The sequence below is a fragment of the Macrobrachium nipponense genome, chromosome 17, assembly GCF_015104395.2.
Source record: "Macrobrachium nipponense isolate FS-2020 chromosome 17, ASM1510439v2, whole genome shotgun sequence".
NCBI lineage: Eukaryota > Metazoa > Arthropoda > Malacostraca > Decapoda > Palaemonidae > Macrobrachium > Macrobrachium nipponense.
This window is the reverse complement of record NC_087210.1, coordinates 33,280,233-33,297,369: the sequence shown is the minus strand read 5'-3', so window position 1 is coordinate 33,297,369 and position 17,137 is coordinate 33,280,233.

Genomic DNA, 17,137 nt, shown 5'->3' with positions numbered 1-17,137 from the left:
TGGTGAGAGCAAGAGCTCGAGACCTATACTCTCCTTTCGAAGTAAGTATTTTCTCCAACGTTAGAAATTAAGGTCATATAATATTAAACAGAGGTTAATGAAAAGTCTGGCTCCACGCAGTGTACGCTACCTCCATGACGCTTTCGAAATTTTTACTTACAACTATGAATATTTCGAAGATTGACGCCATCTAGATGTTTGCGGAGTCGCTTGTGTCGATAAACTTCCCATTCCATGTGCTAAATCCGCACACCACTTGCACCCATAGACGCTGGGCCACTTTCTTCACAAAAATCGTAAATAATGACCTCGACCCACGACTTATCCAAGGGAACTACGATTTTTGGTTGAAGAAGAAGAAGAAGAAGAATCGTGCACTAGATAATTATTTAAATAAATAGTTAAACGGCAGTATAAGGTAATGAATTGCACAAATGTTTTACATATTCATGATTATAAATTTTAAAATATTCGTTGTTGAAAAAGTAAATAGATTTCTGACCCAAATATCAACAGCTTTGCTGTGAACAGTACCTACGGCGTTCTTCGCGCCCTTTTATTGTTTATCAGTGTTGCCAATTGGTGTGTTTACCCTCCAATCTGGGTATAAGACTTACACAAAACCGGAGAAATAAGTGAAATTAGCGTATGTATTTGTAGTATATATATATATATATATATATATATATATATATATATATATATATATATAATATATATATTAGAGCAATTTTATGGTTATTGCATTACTATGACAACTAGAATTCATGGAAACAGTAAATAAGTCATTTTGCCGTTGTCTGCTCATATCTACTTAGAAATATCTAATTTTTCGGGGTTAATTTGGTTGCATAAAAAGGGATAATAGACATGAATTAAATATATATTTTGAAGTAACAAAATTAAGTTAAACTAAATAATGAGGAAAGAAAACAATTAAGGGAATAAAGCTTTGCACCTCATTAACCGTGTACTCGTGCACTGTCCGTGCCCGCAACTGTGTTTGTGGAGTGAACGCTTAGGAACCAGGAACCGCAACGTAGTTCAAGTGCAATTTAGAGTGAATTAAGACCAATCAAATATTTAAGCACCGTGGAGTTTCAGATGTGATGGCAGTAAGGATAAACCCACCGATTATGTAAAAATGAATTTCAGTTCAAACCATGAACCCAGGAATAAGAAGTTTCATACGTTCACCAAAATAAGCAACAAAATGTTGTTTTATTGTGCTGATTACAACTGCAATCTTTAGTAAGATCAATAAACGCTACTTATATGCGCTAACATTGTTCTAATGAGTGCTGGGAAGGCTGGGAAAGATAGTGGCTCCTCTGCGCTAACGAATGGCACCTCACGCTGGTGCTGCCATCTTCGATTTCAAAACTGCCTTGAAAACATATTTTACGAAGACCTCACATGCTTATTTTAGTTCGTATGGCGCTTTCATATATCACATTATGTTGACGAAACTTCAATCTTTTTAATGGTATGCTTAAAGATGTAATTGTATTCTTGTTTTACCAATTAAATATCGAGTGAATAATGCTGATCCACGCGATGATGATGGATCCACTGTGGTGTTTCCATCTAACTAGGGAAAACAACTGACTGGACTAACACGTCCTGACACCGGAGATGGGCACCAGTCACGAGACAGTTTGAGACCTCTACTGTCCTTTCGAATTAAGTATTTTCTCCAAAGTTAGATATTAAGGTCATATTTTAAGATTAAACAGAGGTTAATGAAAGTCTAGCCATGCACAATGCAAACGTTCCTCCATGGGTGGCCAGACGTCCTGCTTTAGGAAGGACAGTCCTGTTTTTGAGGATTCTGTCCTCTGTCCTGCTTCACCTTAAGAAGGACGCTAATTTGTACTGCTTTTTGGGTCTGTCTAAAAAAAAATATATAAATACTAAAAATATAAGTAAAAACAAATACATATACTAAAACAGTGAGAACTGATGGTCAATTATCAATACTCCTGTGATGAAAGATAGCACAGTGAGGAACATTATCTCAAGCTGTTCAGTAAATCTGAGGTCCCTTTAACAAACCGGACGAAGGTGAGTGCTTATATTTTCTCTGTTCCATTCAGTAATACTCACACAGAACGGGTTTTCTCAATAACGACTTCAGCTTGGACAAATGAGAGAAACCGGCTGTAAGTGGACTCAGTCAAAGCAGAACTCCAAATTTGTAACAACTTTCAGAAGAGTGCCCAGCCATGTACAAAAGACTTCTAGCCAATGTTAATTTTTTCACCCCAGTTATGTACTAAACTGTTCCATCATGGATAAAATTAAATATTAACTAATTTCAGTTCTTTATTCATGCACTGTTTGACATTTAAACACTCAAGTCAAGTTTTATATATATATATATATATATATATATATATATATATATATATATATATATTATATATATACACACACACACACACACACATATATATATATATATATATATATATATATATATATATATATATAATATATATATATTCATACATATACATTATACAACATTTTATATTTCAACTCCTTAATAATCATTTTTAATTTATTTAGGTTAGAAACTGGTGTTGGCAAAAAGAAAGAAAAAAAAAAGTCCTTTTTGGGAATTTGGAAATGGCCACCCTATGACCATGACGCTTACAAAATTTTTACTTATAACACCAAAAATGTAGACGATTTACGCCATCTCAATGTTTGTGGAGTCACTTGTGTCATTAAACTTTCCATTCCATGCACTAAATCCGCACACCACCTTTACCCATAGATGCTGGGGCACTTTCTTCACAACAATCTTCAACAATTACGACGCCCATCTAGATCCAAGGAAACTGACGCTTTTTCGGTAGAAAGAAGAAGCTTGCACTAGATAATGATTTAAATAAATAGTTAAACAGCAGTATAAGATCATGAATTGCATATTCATATTCATGATTATTAATTTTAAAATGTTCGTTGTTGAAAAAGTAACTAGATTCCTGACTCAAATATCAACAGTTTTGCTGTGAACAGTACCTACAGCGTTGTTCGCGTCTTCTATTGTTTATCAGTGTTACCAATTGATATGTGTTAACCCTCCAAACGGGGTATAAGACTTACACAAAACCGGGAAAATAAGTGAAATTAGCGTATCTGTTTATAGTTTATATGCATATTAGAGCAATTTTATCATTATAATGCATCGGTGTATGTGTGAAGTTCCTCTAAATTGGCAACGATGAAATTTTACCATTGTCTGCTCATATCTACTTTAGAAATATATGTAATTTTTTGGGGTTAATTTGGTTGCAAAAAAGGGATAATAGACATGAATTAAAATAAACATTTTGAAGTAACAAAGTAAAGTTAAACTAAATAATGAGTAAGGTAAACAATTAAGGGAATAAAGCTTTGCACCTCATAAACAGTGTAGTCTTGTGCTGCCCGCAACTGTGTTTGTGGAGTGACCGCTTAGGAACCAGGAACAGCCACTTAGTTCAAGTGCAGTTTGGAGGGAATTAAGACCAAAATGTTTATAATTACAATCAAATAAGCACTGTGGAGTTTCAGTTGTGATGGCAGAAAGGATAAAACCACCGATAACAAGGTAAAAATGAATTTCAGTTCAAACCATGACCCTGGGAATAGGAAGTTTCATGCTTTCGCTAATACCTATATACAACAAAATGTGCTGATTACAACTGCTTTATTACGGAATGTAGTATGCTTCTCTCTGTTTGTTCAGGTTCTGTACAGATTTGAATGCCTCATTTTGTGTTTGTTTAGAATTGTTTATAGCTTATTATTATAAATTCTTAATTCGATTTCTTTTGTTTTATACTGTGATTGCAATATGCTAATTTGTCAACATTAGTTAACCATCCCACTGAGACTGGGTTATAGGTTTATTTGGAAGTCATATTAACATAAGCCATGTAATTTGTTGCAAGCTTTCCAAACACTGTTAAAAAATAATTTGTCATTGTTCAGTGTTTGTTGAAAATTAATTTAAAACTAATTTTACGGGAAAAGTAGATGAAAATAAGGGTCTAGAAAAACTCGTCATCTATTTGTTCTGATTCTGTACCAATTTGAATGCCAAATTTTGTGTGTTTTTTTTTTACTTGTTTTTAACTTATTTTACCATTATTTCTGTAGCTTTTCTTTTGTATTACCAGCAGTTCCTGGTTATCGGCGGGGGTTCCATTCCCGGGGGTATGCTGATAAGCAAAAACTGCCATTAACTGAAACTCGGTGATTTATGGTGCCATAATAGCTCATATGGCGCCGATAACCAGTTATCGGCGTCATAAGCACCCTTATGGTGCTGAGAACCAGAACTCGTCCCGTTGTGGCGCCATAAATTGCGAATTTTATTGTGCTAGAGAAGGCCCATAAAACCGGATCACTGATAACCAAGTCCGCCGGTAATTGGGGACTGCCTGTATACCATCATTTCACTAGCTTTGCTCTTGTACCATGCTAACTTTGCATTCATTTCCTCTCATAATGAATTTGATTATGGATTTATTTATAAGTCACTAGCTGAGGTGTGATTTCATACTGAAGAGCTACGGCCTCTGCTGCTTACACTGTTTTGCAGAGGCCGTGGTATATAGATATCTAGAAGATCAATGGCACTCTTCAGACTTTCTCTCACTGAGTGGTTGTTTGTAACAATGTGTGACCATTGCCATTGTGTTTCTTATAGCTATATTAATGAAAGGATTTGAAACCTTGATGCTACATTTTCAATTTTTTCCTTTCAAAATTTAACATAAAATATACTTGTTAGGGCGCTGAAGTTCAGCTCGCCTGGGATGCCAGCAGCCCTGTCTTCCAGCATGCTCCTAGGTCCCTCACCATGTATCTCAACAATAAGCAGCCCAAGATCCTTACAAAAGGCTGTTGGTATGGCTGGCACTTGGGGGAAACCTTGGACACTTGGAATCTGAGTGTCACTTTTAAGGGGGAGCTACCAAGAAGCCCCTTTCTAAGCTGTTCAAAACTCCACCTCTAAGCAAACTTCCCCACTCACTGACACCACAGCCAGGCAAGCCCATCCAAAAAGCCCTGCAAAGACTGTGGTGACCATGGTCACTATAGTGCCAGATATCCTGCCTGCCCACAGCATGTCAAAGCTACCAAGCATGTCCGTGTAATCAGTGCCACGAACACTGTGGCTTGGCCTTCTGATAATCCACACCCTGAGAGGCTTGATACTCGGGTTGTCACAGTGACACCCATTGATGGCTCTAGCTTACTAGTAGATCTTCTGGCTACAGTGGACACCATGTCAGACGTCTGTCTGATAGTAAAGTCACGAGTGCCAGCCAGTGCCACTGTAGATGAGAAGACTCGTTCGAGCTCCAGGTCACGACACCTTGGGGCACTCAGAACCAGCGCATTGGTGTGTCAAGTACAATTAAGCATGGAGTCGAGTTCCTGTTGGGACGAGACCTTCTCTGGGGATGTCCTCTCCCATCCCCCTCCGTTGCCTGGCTACCTTTGCAATGAAGGCATCGATTGTAGCAGTCACAGACTTGAATACCGGTGTGCTGGATGAAGTGCCCCAGTCAACAAGACTACGTTCTACCTGCCAGAATTACTGACTGAAAGGGCACTCACATGCCAACCAAAGCTTATTCCTCCCTATTCATGAAAGGAAGACCACCAGAAACTTCCTCCATCACAGCAAAAGTAAGTTGATAAGTCACATTATTTATGTATGACAAGTCACATTATTTCTGTAAGCTGTGCAAAGTAAAAGGGCACTCCACAAACTAATTGGGATGCCCCAGCAAGAAATCCACATCCGCTAATGCAGAGGCTTCTGTTTGTCACTCCTTCTTAGGCATTCCAGCCGAGGGGATTATATTTGTGGCTCCTCCTAGAGGTCACTGCCGTGCAAACCAGGTACTCATATTTGAAGATCCTGGCATGGAAGTGTCCCCAATCACGGCAGATAAGGTTCCCAAGGGGCCCCACAATTAAAGAGGACTGCTCTTCAAAGACTGAGAAGACTAATCAGCTGGGTCAGACTCTCCCGACAGTACACTTGAGGATCACAAGACCTCACCAACAATAATTTGCACGCCTACTATAACCAGAAACATTCCTGGAGGCTATGACCTCCTCCTGGGACAGGACTTTATCTCGGCCTAACCCAAGGTCACTTGGGCTCTGCAACCCTGGGCTCATTGTCAAGCACTCTTGGCGTAAAATCCCTGCCAGTGACACTTGAGTGCCCTGAGCAGTGCCAGTTTATATATACGTCTAGCAGTTACCAAATATGATTCCTGTGCCTGGCCCTGCTTTAGCGCCAGTTCCAGATTACATCACTGATTGCCCTTTGGGAGATCCCATAAATTTACTTGAATTGGTCATTGCCAGTTGCAAGTCTCTTGCATCCAATAATCTTTCTTCCTCATCACCTCAGCCCTCAGAAGATGAACCTCTGAAGGAATGTCCAGCTACACCTCTGGGGGGCCAAGACCTGTCTTGCTGGGACACAGAAACTGTTACCACCCGGGCTTTAGTTGTCACATCAGCTGGAGTAGGAAGCCTCCCTGATGTCTGTCCCCAACGCACTGCTGTGCCTTCTCCCGAGTCTGTGCCTCTGTCACCTACAGGGAACCTCACAAAAAACCTGGAGCTGTTCAGAGCCATGAGCTCTCCTTGGCACTTGTGTCCCATTGGTACACTGCCTTCCATCACGGTGATCCCTGTAGAACATCATTACAGAAGACCTTATAACACCTGACATGCCTGAGAGGCTAACAACCTAGACAGTATCCCATAAAATAGTAGTAGTAGTAGCCTTGTAATTTTGAAGAAGATAATTTTGTTAAGACTGCAGTGATTTCATTTTCTCCTGCATATCAGAGCCATTGAGCTCCTGTGGCACTCTTGGCACAGTGCCTCATTTAGCAGAGTATACCAGGCACCCCAAAATCCAGAAGTTTGCTTCAGTATCTCTCTCATTATCAAGTGAAATAAGATGTAATGAGTTAGAATTGCCCTCTAGCCTCACAAGCGGAAGGACACGTCCTAGACACTCATACATTAAGTTGCATTCATTATCCCCTCAGCTTGCAAGTTTTGAAATGTTTTGGATACATCATAGCATAACAACTTTTGTGACTTGTAATAGTACTGTGTGTGGTTAAATCATTGTAACATAAATTGGTGAAATGTAACTTCAACTTTAACCCTTGCTGGGACTGCATCTCTCTTGTTGACAGAGACAGTTAATTAAATACCTGCAGAGTTAGTGTTAGGGGCCTTAGTTTAAGCAAGTTAGTGAGTTCATATTCCCCTTCTGCATGGGTAAAACTCAATTACGTAAAGGGAAGGGATAAATGTAACTGAGACTGGCGGCTCGTTCTAGTGCAGACCTTCATGCCTGAAAGGGAGTGGAATGTCTGCTTCAAGCTGGAGCTTTTGCAGAATTCACCATCTCATCTCGTGCTTACTTAGAATAAGGTTTAGAATCCTATGTTTTGGGTGGAAGCCAGCCAGACCCTAACCATTGAGAAGTGAGAGGGGATTTTTGAGGTATGTATGTCAGGAAGGGTTCAGGTAGAAAGTTAGATTGATGTTGGGGAGTATTTAGAAACAAGGAAACAAACATCCCAGACTTAAATTCTTTTTCAATTAGACTCCACTTGTGTGAATCTTTGTACTGGCATTTTGAATGTCGAATGTTCTTTTCCAGGTATCAGCTGATGCGAAAATGCCGGGGAAAACCAGCATGAGGCAGAGAAACAACACCCATATATATAGGGGAGCCAGGAGTGGTGCTCACTCTTAAGTCTTCCCCAGTCCTGATTCCCTTCTCTGTTAGAGCTTGAACTGGAACTCTTCTTTGGCCATAAATGGCAAAAGCCACAAGCTATTTAAATGAGGTCCAAAGAAAGCCATTCAGCTCATCCAGCTGTAGTTGCGAAAGTGCATTTTGCAAGGTAATCCCTCGATATGTGTTATCTGATAACTTGATAATTTCCTCTACTTCACCATCATCTTGCCTAGTGAAAATTCTGCATGAAGGAGGCAAGAAGCTCAACAGTACTCCATTGCAAACTATAATTTTTTGGAGCTGATTTTCAATTTAATCTCATTGGGTACTTCCCAAGCAATTGTGCTTTGATGGTTTATAGGTAATTCATTCTTCTTTCTATGAGTCCTTTATTCTCATTTGCCATGCTATAACTGCAATAAAGCATAATTTTGTAAGTATCCCAGTAACTCGTGTATAAATGTTCTCCATGTGATTCTGCTGATTATGTTTTATTCACAGTAAGTGGTTATGCAAGGTTATGTACAGTAAGTGGTTAAGGTGGTATCCCTATTAGGTACATCTATCCCTTCCCGTTCTAAATATTACATAAATAAATTATATACATGTTGAGGCTTAAAAATTAGCAGAACAAAGACAGAATATATGTGGAGAGGAATGGCAGGGAACCGTGAAATTGGGCCAAGAAGACATAAAGAGGGATAGCTCCTTCTTGGTTCTCTTATGAGTGAGAATGGAAAACTGGATGCAGAAGTCGGTAATAGTGTGCATGGATGAATTGGAGAAAGTCATCGGGGATACTTTGTGACAGGAGGATCAGCGCAAAAGTTAAAGGAACGTTTTATAAAAGCGTAGTTAGACCAGCCATGCTCTATGGGGCAGAGACTTGGCCAGTAAAGAAAGAACAAGAAAGAAGAATGAAAGTGGCCAATATGAAAATGCTGAGGTCGATGTGTGGTGTCACAAAAAGAGATAGATCAGGAATGAATTGATCAGGGGGACAGTCAAAGCATTAGAGGTTTAAAAAAAAGCTCAGGAAAGAAGACTCAAATGGTTTGGTCATGTCATGAGGAGAGAAGGTGAACACGTATGTAAGAGGGTTATGAACAGGAGGTGGAGGGCAGAAGAGGGAGGGATAAGCCAAAGTTCGGGTGGAAAGATAAATTATTGAATGGCATGAAGAAAAGGGTCTAAGAGAACAAGATGCACAGCATCCTAAATTTAAAAAATTTGCGTGCAAGTGACTGTTGCAAAGCTTGGTGACAGTTCCGTCCCACCACAAGGGGAGCTCGCAAATGATAGAAGCCTATATCTTATGTATAGCCGCTAAGTCCATGAAAATCAGATGGAAGGAGGGCGGGCTCTGATTTAGTAATTACTTGGTGAGCATGCTATAAAACTTCATTTTATTATAAAAAATTATTATTATAAAAGTAACTTACCAAGTAATTACTTAGCTGGATCCCACACTGCATGGGGGATGGGATGAATGGACTAAACTAACTCAGTGCATTCAAAGGATGTTATATTGAACTAGAGGAATGACTAACACTGGCTCAATGTTTGTTGCTTGCTTACCTGGTAAGAAAGCTACAGCAGGAGCTGCTGCCTCTGGTGGTGCTCATCTTAACCCTTAGACGCCGAAGCGGTATTTTAAAAATCGTCTCCCGTATGCCGGCGGGGTTCGGGAGTGAGCACCGAAGCAGAAAAATGTTTTTTTTTTTAAATCACAGCACACTTAATTTTCAAGATTAAGAGTTCATTTTTGGCTCCTTTTTTTGTCATTGCCTGAAGTTTAGTATGCAACCATCAGAAATGAAAAAAAAAATCATTATCACATATAAATATTGGGATATATGACAGCGTGAAAATTTTTTTTCATATATAATTGTATACAAATCGAGCTGTGAGCAAAACGGTTAAAGCTAACGAGCTAATTTTTTTTCATTGTATTGTACACTAAATTGCAATCATTTTGGTGTATAACACATTGTAAAACAATCAAAGCAACACAGAGAAAATATTATCACAAAATTATGCATACATTTGTAACGTGCAGACATAAAATTGTTTTTTTTTCAAAAATTCACCATAAATCGAAATATTGTGCTAGAGACTTCCAATTTGTTTAAAAAGGAAGATAAATGATAGAATATTACTAGACTGCAAGAGTTTTAGCTTACAATTGCGTTTTTGACCATTTCGGTCGAGTTAAAGTTGACCGACTGTCGATTTTTTTTTATTTATCGTTATTTATATGCAAATATTTCAAAAATGAGAAAAGCTACGATCTTGAATAATTTTTTGTCGTATTCTACATGAAATTGCACACATTTTTATATATAAAACTCTATGAAACGGCTAATATGAAACTGAGCAAATATTACGAGAATGCGACGTAAGCATTTCAGAGATTTGCGGCGGAGAATCCGCACGCGGAGGGAAGGAAAAAGTCTTTTTCAAAAATTCACCATAAATCGAAATATTGTGCTAGAGACTTCCAATTTGTTTCAAAATGAAGATAAATGATTGAATATTACTAGAATGTAAGAGTTTTAGCTTACAATTGCGTTTTTCGACCATTTCGGTTGACCGAATGTAGAATTTTTTTTATTTATCGTGATTTATATGCAAATATTTCAAAAGTGAGAAAAGCTACAACCTTTAATTATTTTTTGTATTCTACATGAAATTACACACATTTTCATATATAAAACTATGAAACGGCTAATATGAAACTGAGCAAATATTACGAGAATGTGACGTAAGCATTTCGGAGATTTGCGGCGGAGAATCTGTGCGGAGGGAAGGAAAAAGTCTTTTTCAAAAATTCACCATAAATCGAAATATTGTGCTAGAGACTTCCAATTTGTTTCAAAATGAAGATAAATGATTGAATATTACTAAATTGTAAGAGTTTTAGCTTACAATCGCGTTTTTCGACCATTTTGGTCGAGTCAAAGTTGACCAAACGTTGATTTTTTTCTATTTATCGTGATTTATATGCAAATATTTCAAAAATAAGAAAAGCTACGACGTTCAATTATCTATAGTTATTCTACATGAAATTGTAGATATAGTTATTCTACATGAAATTGCGCACATTTTCATATATAAAACTCTATGAAATGGCTAATATGAAACGGAGCAAATATTGTGCTAGAGACTTCCAATTTGTTTCAAACTGAAGATAAATGATTGAATATTACTAAATTGTAAGAGTTTTAGCTTACAATTGCGTTTTTCGACCATTTCGGTCGAGTCAAAGTTGACCGAACGTCGATTTTTTTCTATTTATCGTGATTTATGTGCAAATATTTCAAAAATTAGAAAAGCTACGACGTTCAATTATCTACAGTTATTCTACATGAAATTGTAGATATAGTTATTCTACGTGAAATTGCACACATTTTAATATATAAAACTCTATGAAATGGCTAATATGAAACGAAGCAAATATTACGAGAATGCGACGTAAGCATTTCGGAGATTTGCGGCGGAGAATCCGTGCACGGAGGGAAGGAAAAAGTTTTTTCAAAAATTCATCATAAATTGAAATATTGTGCTAGAGACGACAATGTCGTCTGTAGTTCGTCACGGCAGTACCGAGCGTAGTCCGCCATCTCTGCTACCAGGTATTCCTGCAATTCCCGTGTAAGGAACAGCTGAATGAACCCCAGAGCAGTGAGAGGAACAGGTACGGTGAGCCCAGGTGCTGCCCTGAATGGGTGCATGTTAGGTGGGGTGGGGTCCTCTGACCACCCCTCGTTGCTCTCGGACGAGCGACCTTCACCTTGGCTGGCGCGACGCTCCGACCTTCAACATGTCCGTGCCCGCGCACGTGCTCGGGCACGGTTTCGCACTCAAAACCCCCCAACTGGCCCATCTCCCTCACTTAGGCCCTCGCTTTCTGTGTCGTCATCGGCGACAAAACTAGACGACAATAACTCCTCCTCCTCCTCCTCAGATTCCCCCTCATACGCACTAAAACCACTAAATTTGAGCTCACTTTTGGGATGTGACCCTCGAACGGACATTGGGGGCAATTATTCATCATCACTAACATCGGGAGTGATGTTCTTGTCACTAGATAACCAACCGCCATCAAAATGAGGACTTGCGACATGCTGCCGATCAAGCTCTAATAAGTAATCGTCAAGGTCCTTTGGTTCGAGGCCTTCCAAATGCCTACGAATGCCCCTAAGGACACCCTGATGCTTCCTAGGGGTTACTAAAGGCACACGAGACACACGTTGTGGTCCTTGAACACTTTTGTCCACACGAGGCCGCACGGAACGGTGTTGAGGAGCGAGGTCATCTTGGGTACTTGGTCCCTCGCCAGCATCCAAGTCCAAAATATGTCTCACACGATCTCTCCCGAGGGGTAAAACGCGCCTTTCGCGCTCCATACAGCGGCAAAAGATCGCTCTCGGACGACGTGTTGCTGATGCTGGCTGATGCGAGAAGGAGGCATTTCGCACATGCGCACCTGGGTCACGCATGTAAACAAAACAACAGCTTGATCCGTGAACTCCCAGCATCCCCCAAGGCGCGTGATTCAAAAGTTTTTGCCTAGTAGGCCTATAACTATTTTTCCGCGAATTAAAAAAAAAAAACTTTCATTGACGTACCATACGTCCGTTCAGCACCCGACAGACAATTTTCATCGACGTTTAATACATCCAATCGGCGTTAAAGGGTTAACCTGTAGTGGTGTGGCAGTGGAAGTTTTGTAGTGGGAGATCTGCCTGACCGCTGACAATACTCGAGAGGAAATATTCATGCCCTTGCCCTGGGCACAGTAACAAAATAACAAGACCAGAGAATCAACCTGTCACCTTACATTATTACATGAAAACACTAACCAACCAAATGACTGGTGGGTTCTCCAGGTACTAGGTACAGTCATACCCCTACATATGAAAGTCCCTACGTACAAAAAATTCAGGTTACGAAGGCAAAGACGAAGATTTTTTGCTTTTGTGTATGAAAATAATTCAGTTTGCGAAAGGGTGTATGCATTCCAAAGTCCAAGATTCGCCCGGGCCGCCGAGAACAATTTTAAAACTCGTGCGCCACCAACTCACTAGACTCGCCACCATCCTCCCTCTCTCCCATTGGTTCCTGATGCTAGTCACTGCCATAAGATCCTGCTCTCCTATTGGTCAGCATCTGTCCCATCATGCATCTATGTAAAGGCGTTCCTTGACCATTTTTTGCGGCAGCGTTATCATAAACACCTGGAATTGGTTTGTTCACATATATTTTGTTTGTTAACATAAATTCGTGTTAGTGATTTCTCTTTCATTGTACTGTAAGTTACTTTATCTTGTGTGTGAACTTAATTACTTACGTTATTAGTCATGAGTCCCAAGAATGTTGCTGAAGTTCACAGAAAGAAGAGGATGCTTTCTATGGAGATGAAGATGGAGATAACCAAGAAGTGTTAATGTTTTCTGCCATTTGTTAATGTGTTCATGTTTTCTGCCATTTGTCCTCCTCCTCTGTCGCCACTTTCGGACATCGCCTCACTCAAAATGTAAGGTTCCACATTTTACTACATACGTACATACATTTACATACAGTATGTCTTGTACCCTGTACACTAATACACTGTATTTACAGGTACAGTCACCGTTAGGTTAAGTATTGAATGGTCCAAATTTTTGTGTATTTCATTGTTTATTGGTCAATTTAGCTTTATTATGAAATTTACTGTGGTGTTTTTGTAGGGCTTGGAACGAATTAGGCAATTTACATGTAAAATGTGGTTCTAGATACGCTAAAATCAGGTCACGGAGGCCGCTTCGGAACGGATTAATTTCGTAACCTGAGGCACTACTGCACCCCCCATAACTCTACATCCTTGACACAAGGAAAAGAGATAGGAGAGAGATCATGTTTCTCCTATGCTTCCTCACCCAATACAATGGGCCCCCTGTATTTGTGTTCTCCAGATTTGCGAATTCATGCATTTGCAGATTTCTCTCTGGAACATATCCCCCAATTTTTAGCGGAAAATTCACCTATTCGCCGTATTTTTCTATGAGAAATATCCACAAATTATTTTTTTTATCAATTTCATCATAAAATGCTCTTTTTGGGATAAAACTATTAATAAAAAACCAGGTATAAAAAAGTTAGTGGGTTTTTCTTGAGTTTAACTAACAAAATAGGCCATTTTAAGCATTTTTATAGGGGTTCCAACTATTCGCGGGGGTTCTGGTACGCATTCCCCATGAACATCGGGAAACCACTGTATCGCCAAGAGAGAACTTATGTTTAAAGGAGAGAGAGGTGGCTACAGCTCTGACCTCATGTACTCTCACTTTAAGGAATGGAAGGGATTCCTCCTGTATCTGGGAAAGAGCTTCGGATATTAGATCTCTAATAAAGAATGAGAGGCTATTCTTGGAAAGCGGACAGGAGGGATTCTTGACTAAACACCAGAGGTTACTTGACGATCCTCTGATCTCCGTTCGCTCCAGGTAACACCTCAGTGCTCTGACTGGACAGAGAGCTCTCTTCTTTGTCTGGGCCCAGGATACCTGTTAAGTTCGTTATTAGGATCTTTGTTTATGGCTAGGAAGCCCAAGGTAAAGGAGCAGACTGTGTTGCCTTGCGAGAATCCGACTTTCCTATCAATCGCATGTAGCTCACTCACGCGTTTAGCCATAGCTAATGCTACTAAAAACTGTGTTTTACGTAAAACATCCTTGAGAGAGGCAGACTTGAGGGGCGGACTTGAGGGGCTTGAAAGGAAAGGCCATAAGCCACTTCAATATTACGTCCAGGTTTCAGGAAACCACTGTCGACTTCAGCTTGGAGGTGTCGAAAGATTTCATTAGGTCATGAAGATCTTGATTTGTAGAAAGATATAGATTATGATGCTTAAACACAGAGGAAAGCATAGCTCAGTAACCTTTAATTGTAGAGGATGAAAGGTTCTTAGAGGTTCTTAAATAGAGGAGAAAATCGGCGATCTGGGTTACAGATGTCTCAGAAGATGAGACGTGATGTCTGAATCACCATCTATCGAAGACTGCTCACTTTGACTTACGTCTGCACCTTGCAATAGCTTCTGCAACTGTTCTTCAAAACCCCTTTGCTCTGACGAGTTTCCTGACAGCCTGAAGCCTGTCAGAGCGAGCCTGGACAACCCTTGGTGGTACCTTCTAAACTGCAGTTGTCTGAGTACCCATGGTCTTTTAGGGAGCAGTCGCAGGAAGTCCACCAGGAGACGTAGGAGGTCCAGGAACCATTCCTTCATGGGCCAGAATGGAGCTACCAGACTCATTGAGACATTGCTGTGGGACACAAACTTGTTCAGAACCTCCCTGACCAGGCTAAAGAGGAGGGAATGCGTAAAGATCCAGCCCCAACCAATCGATCAGGAGTGCGTCCGTTGCCCATGCTCGAGGTTCTGGGACTGGTGAAATGAGAGGAAAGCAGTTGTTCCTTGATGTTGCGAACAAGTCTATTAGGGGTCTGCCCCACAATCTCCACAGGTTGGAGAAAATTCTGTCATCTAGAATCCATTCGGTGAGAAACACTTGCCTCTGCTGGCTCAACTCGTCTACCAGGATGTTTAATTTCCCCTGAATGAAGTCGGTGACGACTGTTACTTGATGTTGATGAGCCCACAGGAGTAGTCGTCGTGCCATCTGACAGAGAAAAGGAGTGCGTGTCCTGTTTCCTGATGTAAGACAAGGCCACGGTGTTGTCTGCATGCACAACCACCGTCTTGTTGTACATGAATGAGGAGAACTAACGTAGGCCCAGGTGAATGGCCTTCAACTCCTTGATGTTGATGTGGAGCTTCGTTTCCTCTGGAGATTTTGTGTCATCAATGTAATTTAGGATTTTTTGGAAACACTGCTGCAGTTACATGTGAGTGGGATTGTCTACACCTGGGCAGTAGTCAGTCAGTTGTAGCGGAGGTAGGGTATTGTGCCCCAGGGCTTCGTGGTTGAGAGTTTGTGGCGAGGGACATTTCCCTCTTTCCCTATATTTTCCTCGTTGGTTGGCGAGTTGGATCTTGAAGGTCATCCATTACGCAGTCTGAGGGGGCTTGCAAAGTGAGTTTAGTAGTCTAAGGGAGCTTGCAAGGTGAGTTTAACTACGAGCTATCTAGGCCTATTCCAAGAAAGTATGGCATCTAAAATTACAGTGGATGTGATTAATCCATTCAATGGTGAAGGAGACGTTGTATCATGGTTGAACAAAGTAACCATAGTGGCTAAGCTACAGAATGTATCAGACTTAGCCAGTTTTATTCCATTGTATCTGGAGGGTGATGCTCCAGCACTTTATTTGGAGATGAGTGATGAAGACTAAGAAAATGCAGTGAAAAATCAGGAAAAACTGAAAGTAGCGTTTATGTACTGATGATGCATTCTCTGCTTTTGGAAAACTGGTTCAGATGAAGTGGACAGGAGAACCAGTTGATGTGTATGCCAATGAGATTAGGAGGTTGGCCAGTTTAGCTAAGTTTAATGAGGTTGGTTTAGAAAATGTGGTGAAACTAACTTTTGTGAATGGTTTCTTGGATAATGTTAGTGTTTCTTTACAGCAAGTGCCAAGTGTGATGATGATGACAATGAGTGAATTGTTCAATCATGCTAGGATTTTGTCATCTAAACAGCAAGGTGGCGTGATAGCTGTGACTGTTAGGAAGAGTGGAGAAGGAGGTGGTGGTGGGAAACCTGAGAATAGGGCTAGCTCTATCCAATTTAAGGGTCAATGTTTCTAATGTGGTGGCCCTCATATGATAAAAGACTGTAAAGAGACACAGGTGAGATGTTTTAAGCCTAATAAAATTGGTCATATTGCCAGTCGTTGTCAAGAACAGGTTGTGGAAAACATGTAGGGGGTGACTGCTGTGGTGTCGGATCAGCTGGTTAATGGTGTTGATGTGGTGTAAGGAGTTGATGTTATTGACCACTTGGGAGGTGTCACAGTGACCCAAGGCAGGGTAGGTTTTGATGCCTTTGGTGTTGCTTTAGTTAGTCAAGAAATTGAGCATAGACTTAGTGGTGAGAGTGATGATGGTTGTCCGACAGTTGTTACTGAAGACCCAGACTTTCATGTAGTATTTGATGGACAGAAATGGACAGTCAGGTGGTTTTGGAAAAACAGTGAACCTGTGACATTGACAAATAAAATAAGTTGTTATGATAAAAAGCTTGAGGGTTGGAAGGAGGAGGAATTTGAGAAGGAAGTGGACTGGTAAATTGCCGAAGGGATTTTAGTTCCGTGGAAAGAAGTTAAAGAAGGTATCATTCCTCTAATGGCAGTGGAACAGCCAACAAAGAATAAGGTGAGACCAGTGCTTGATTTTCGGGA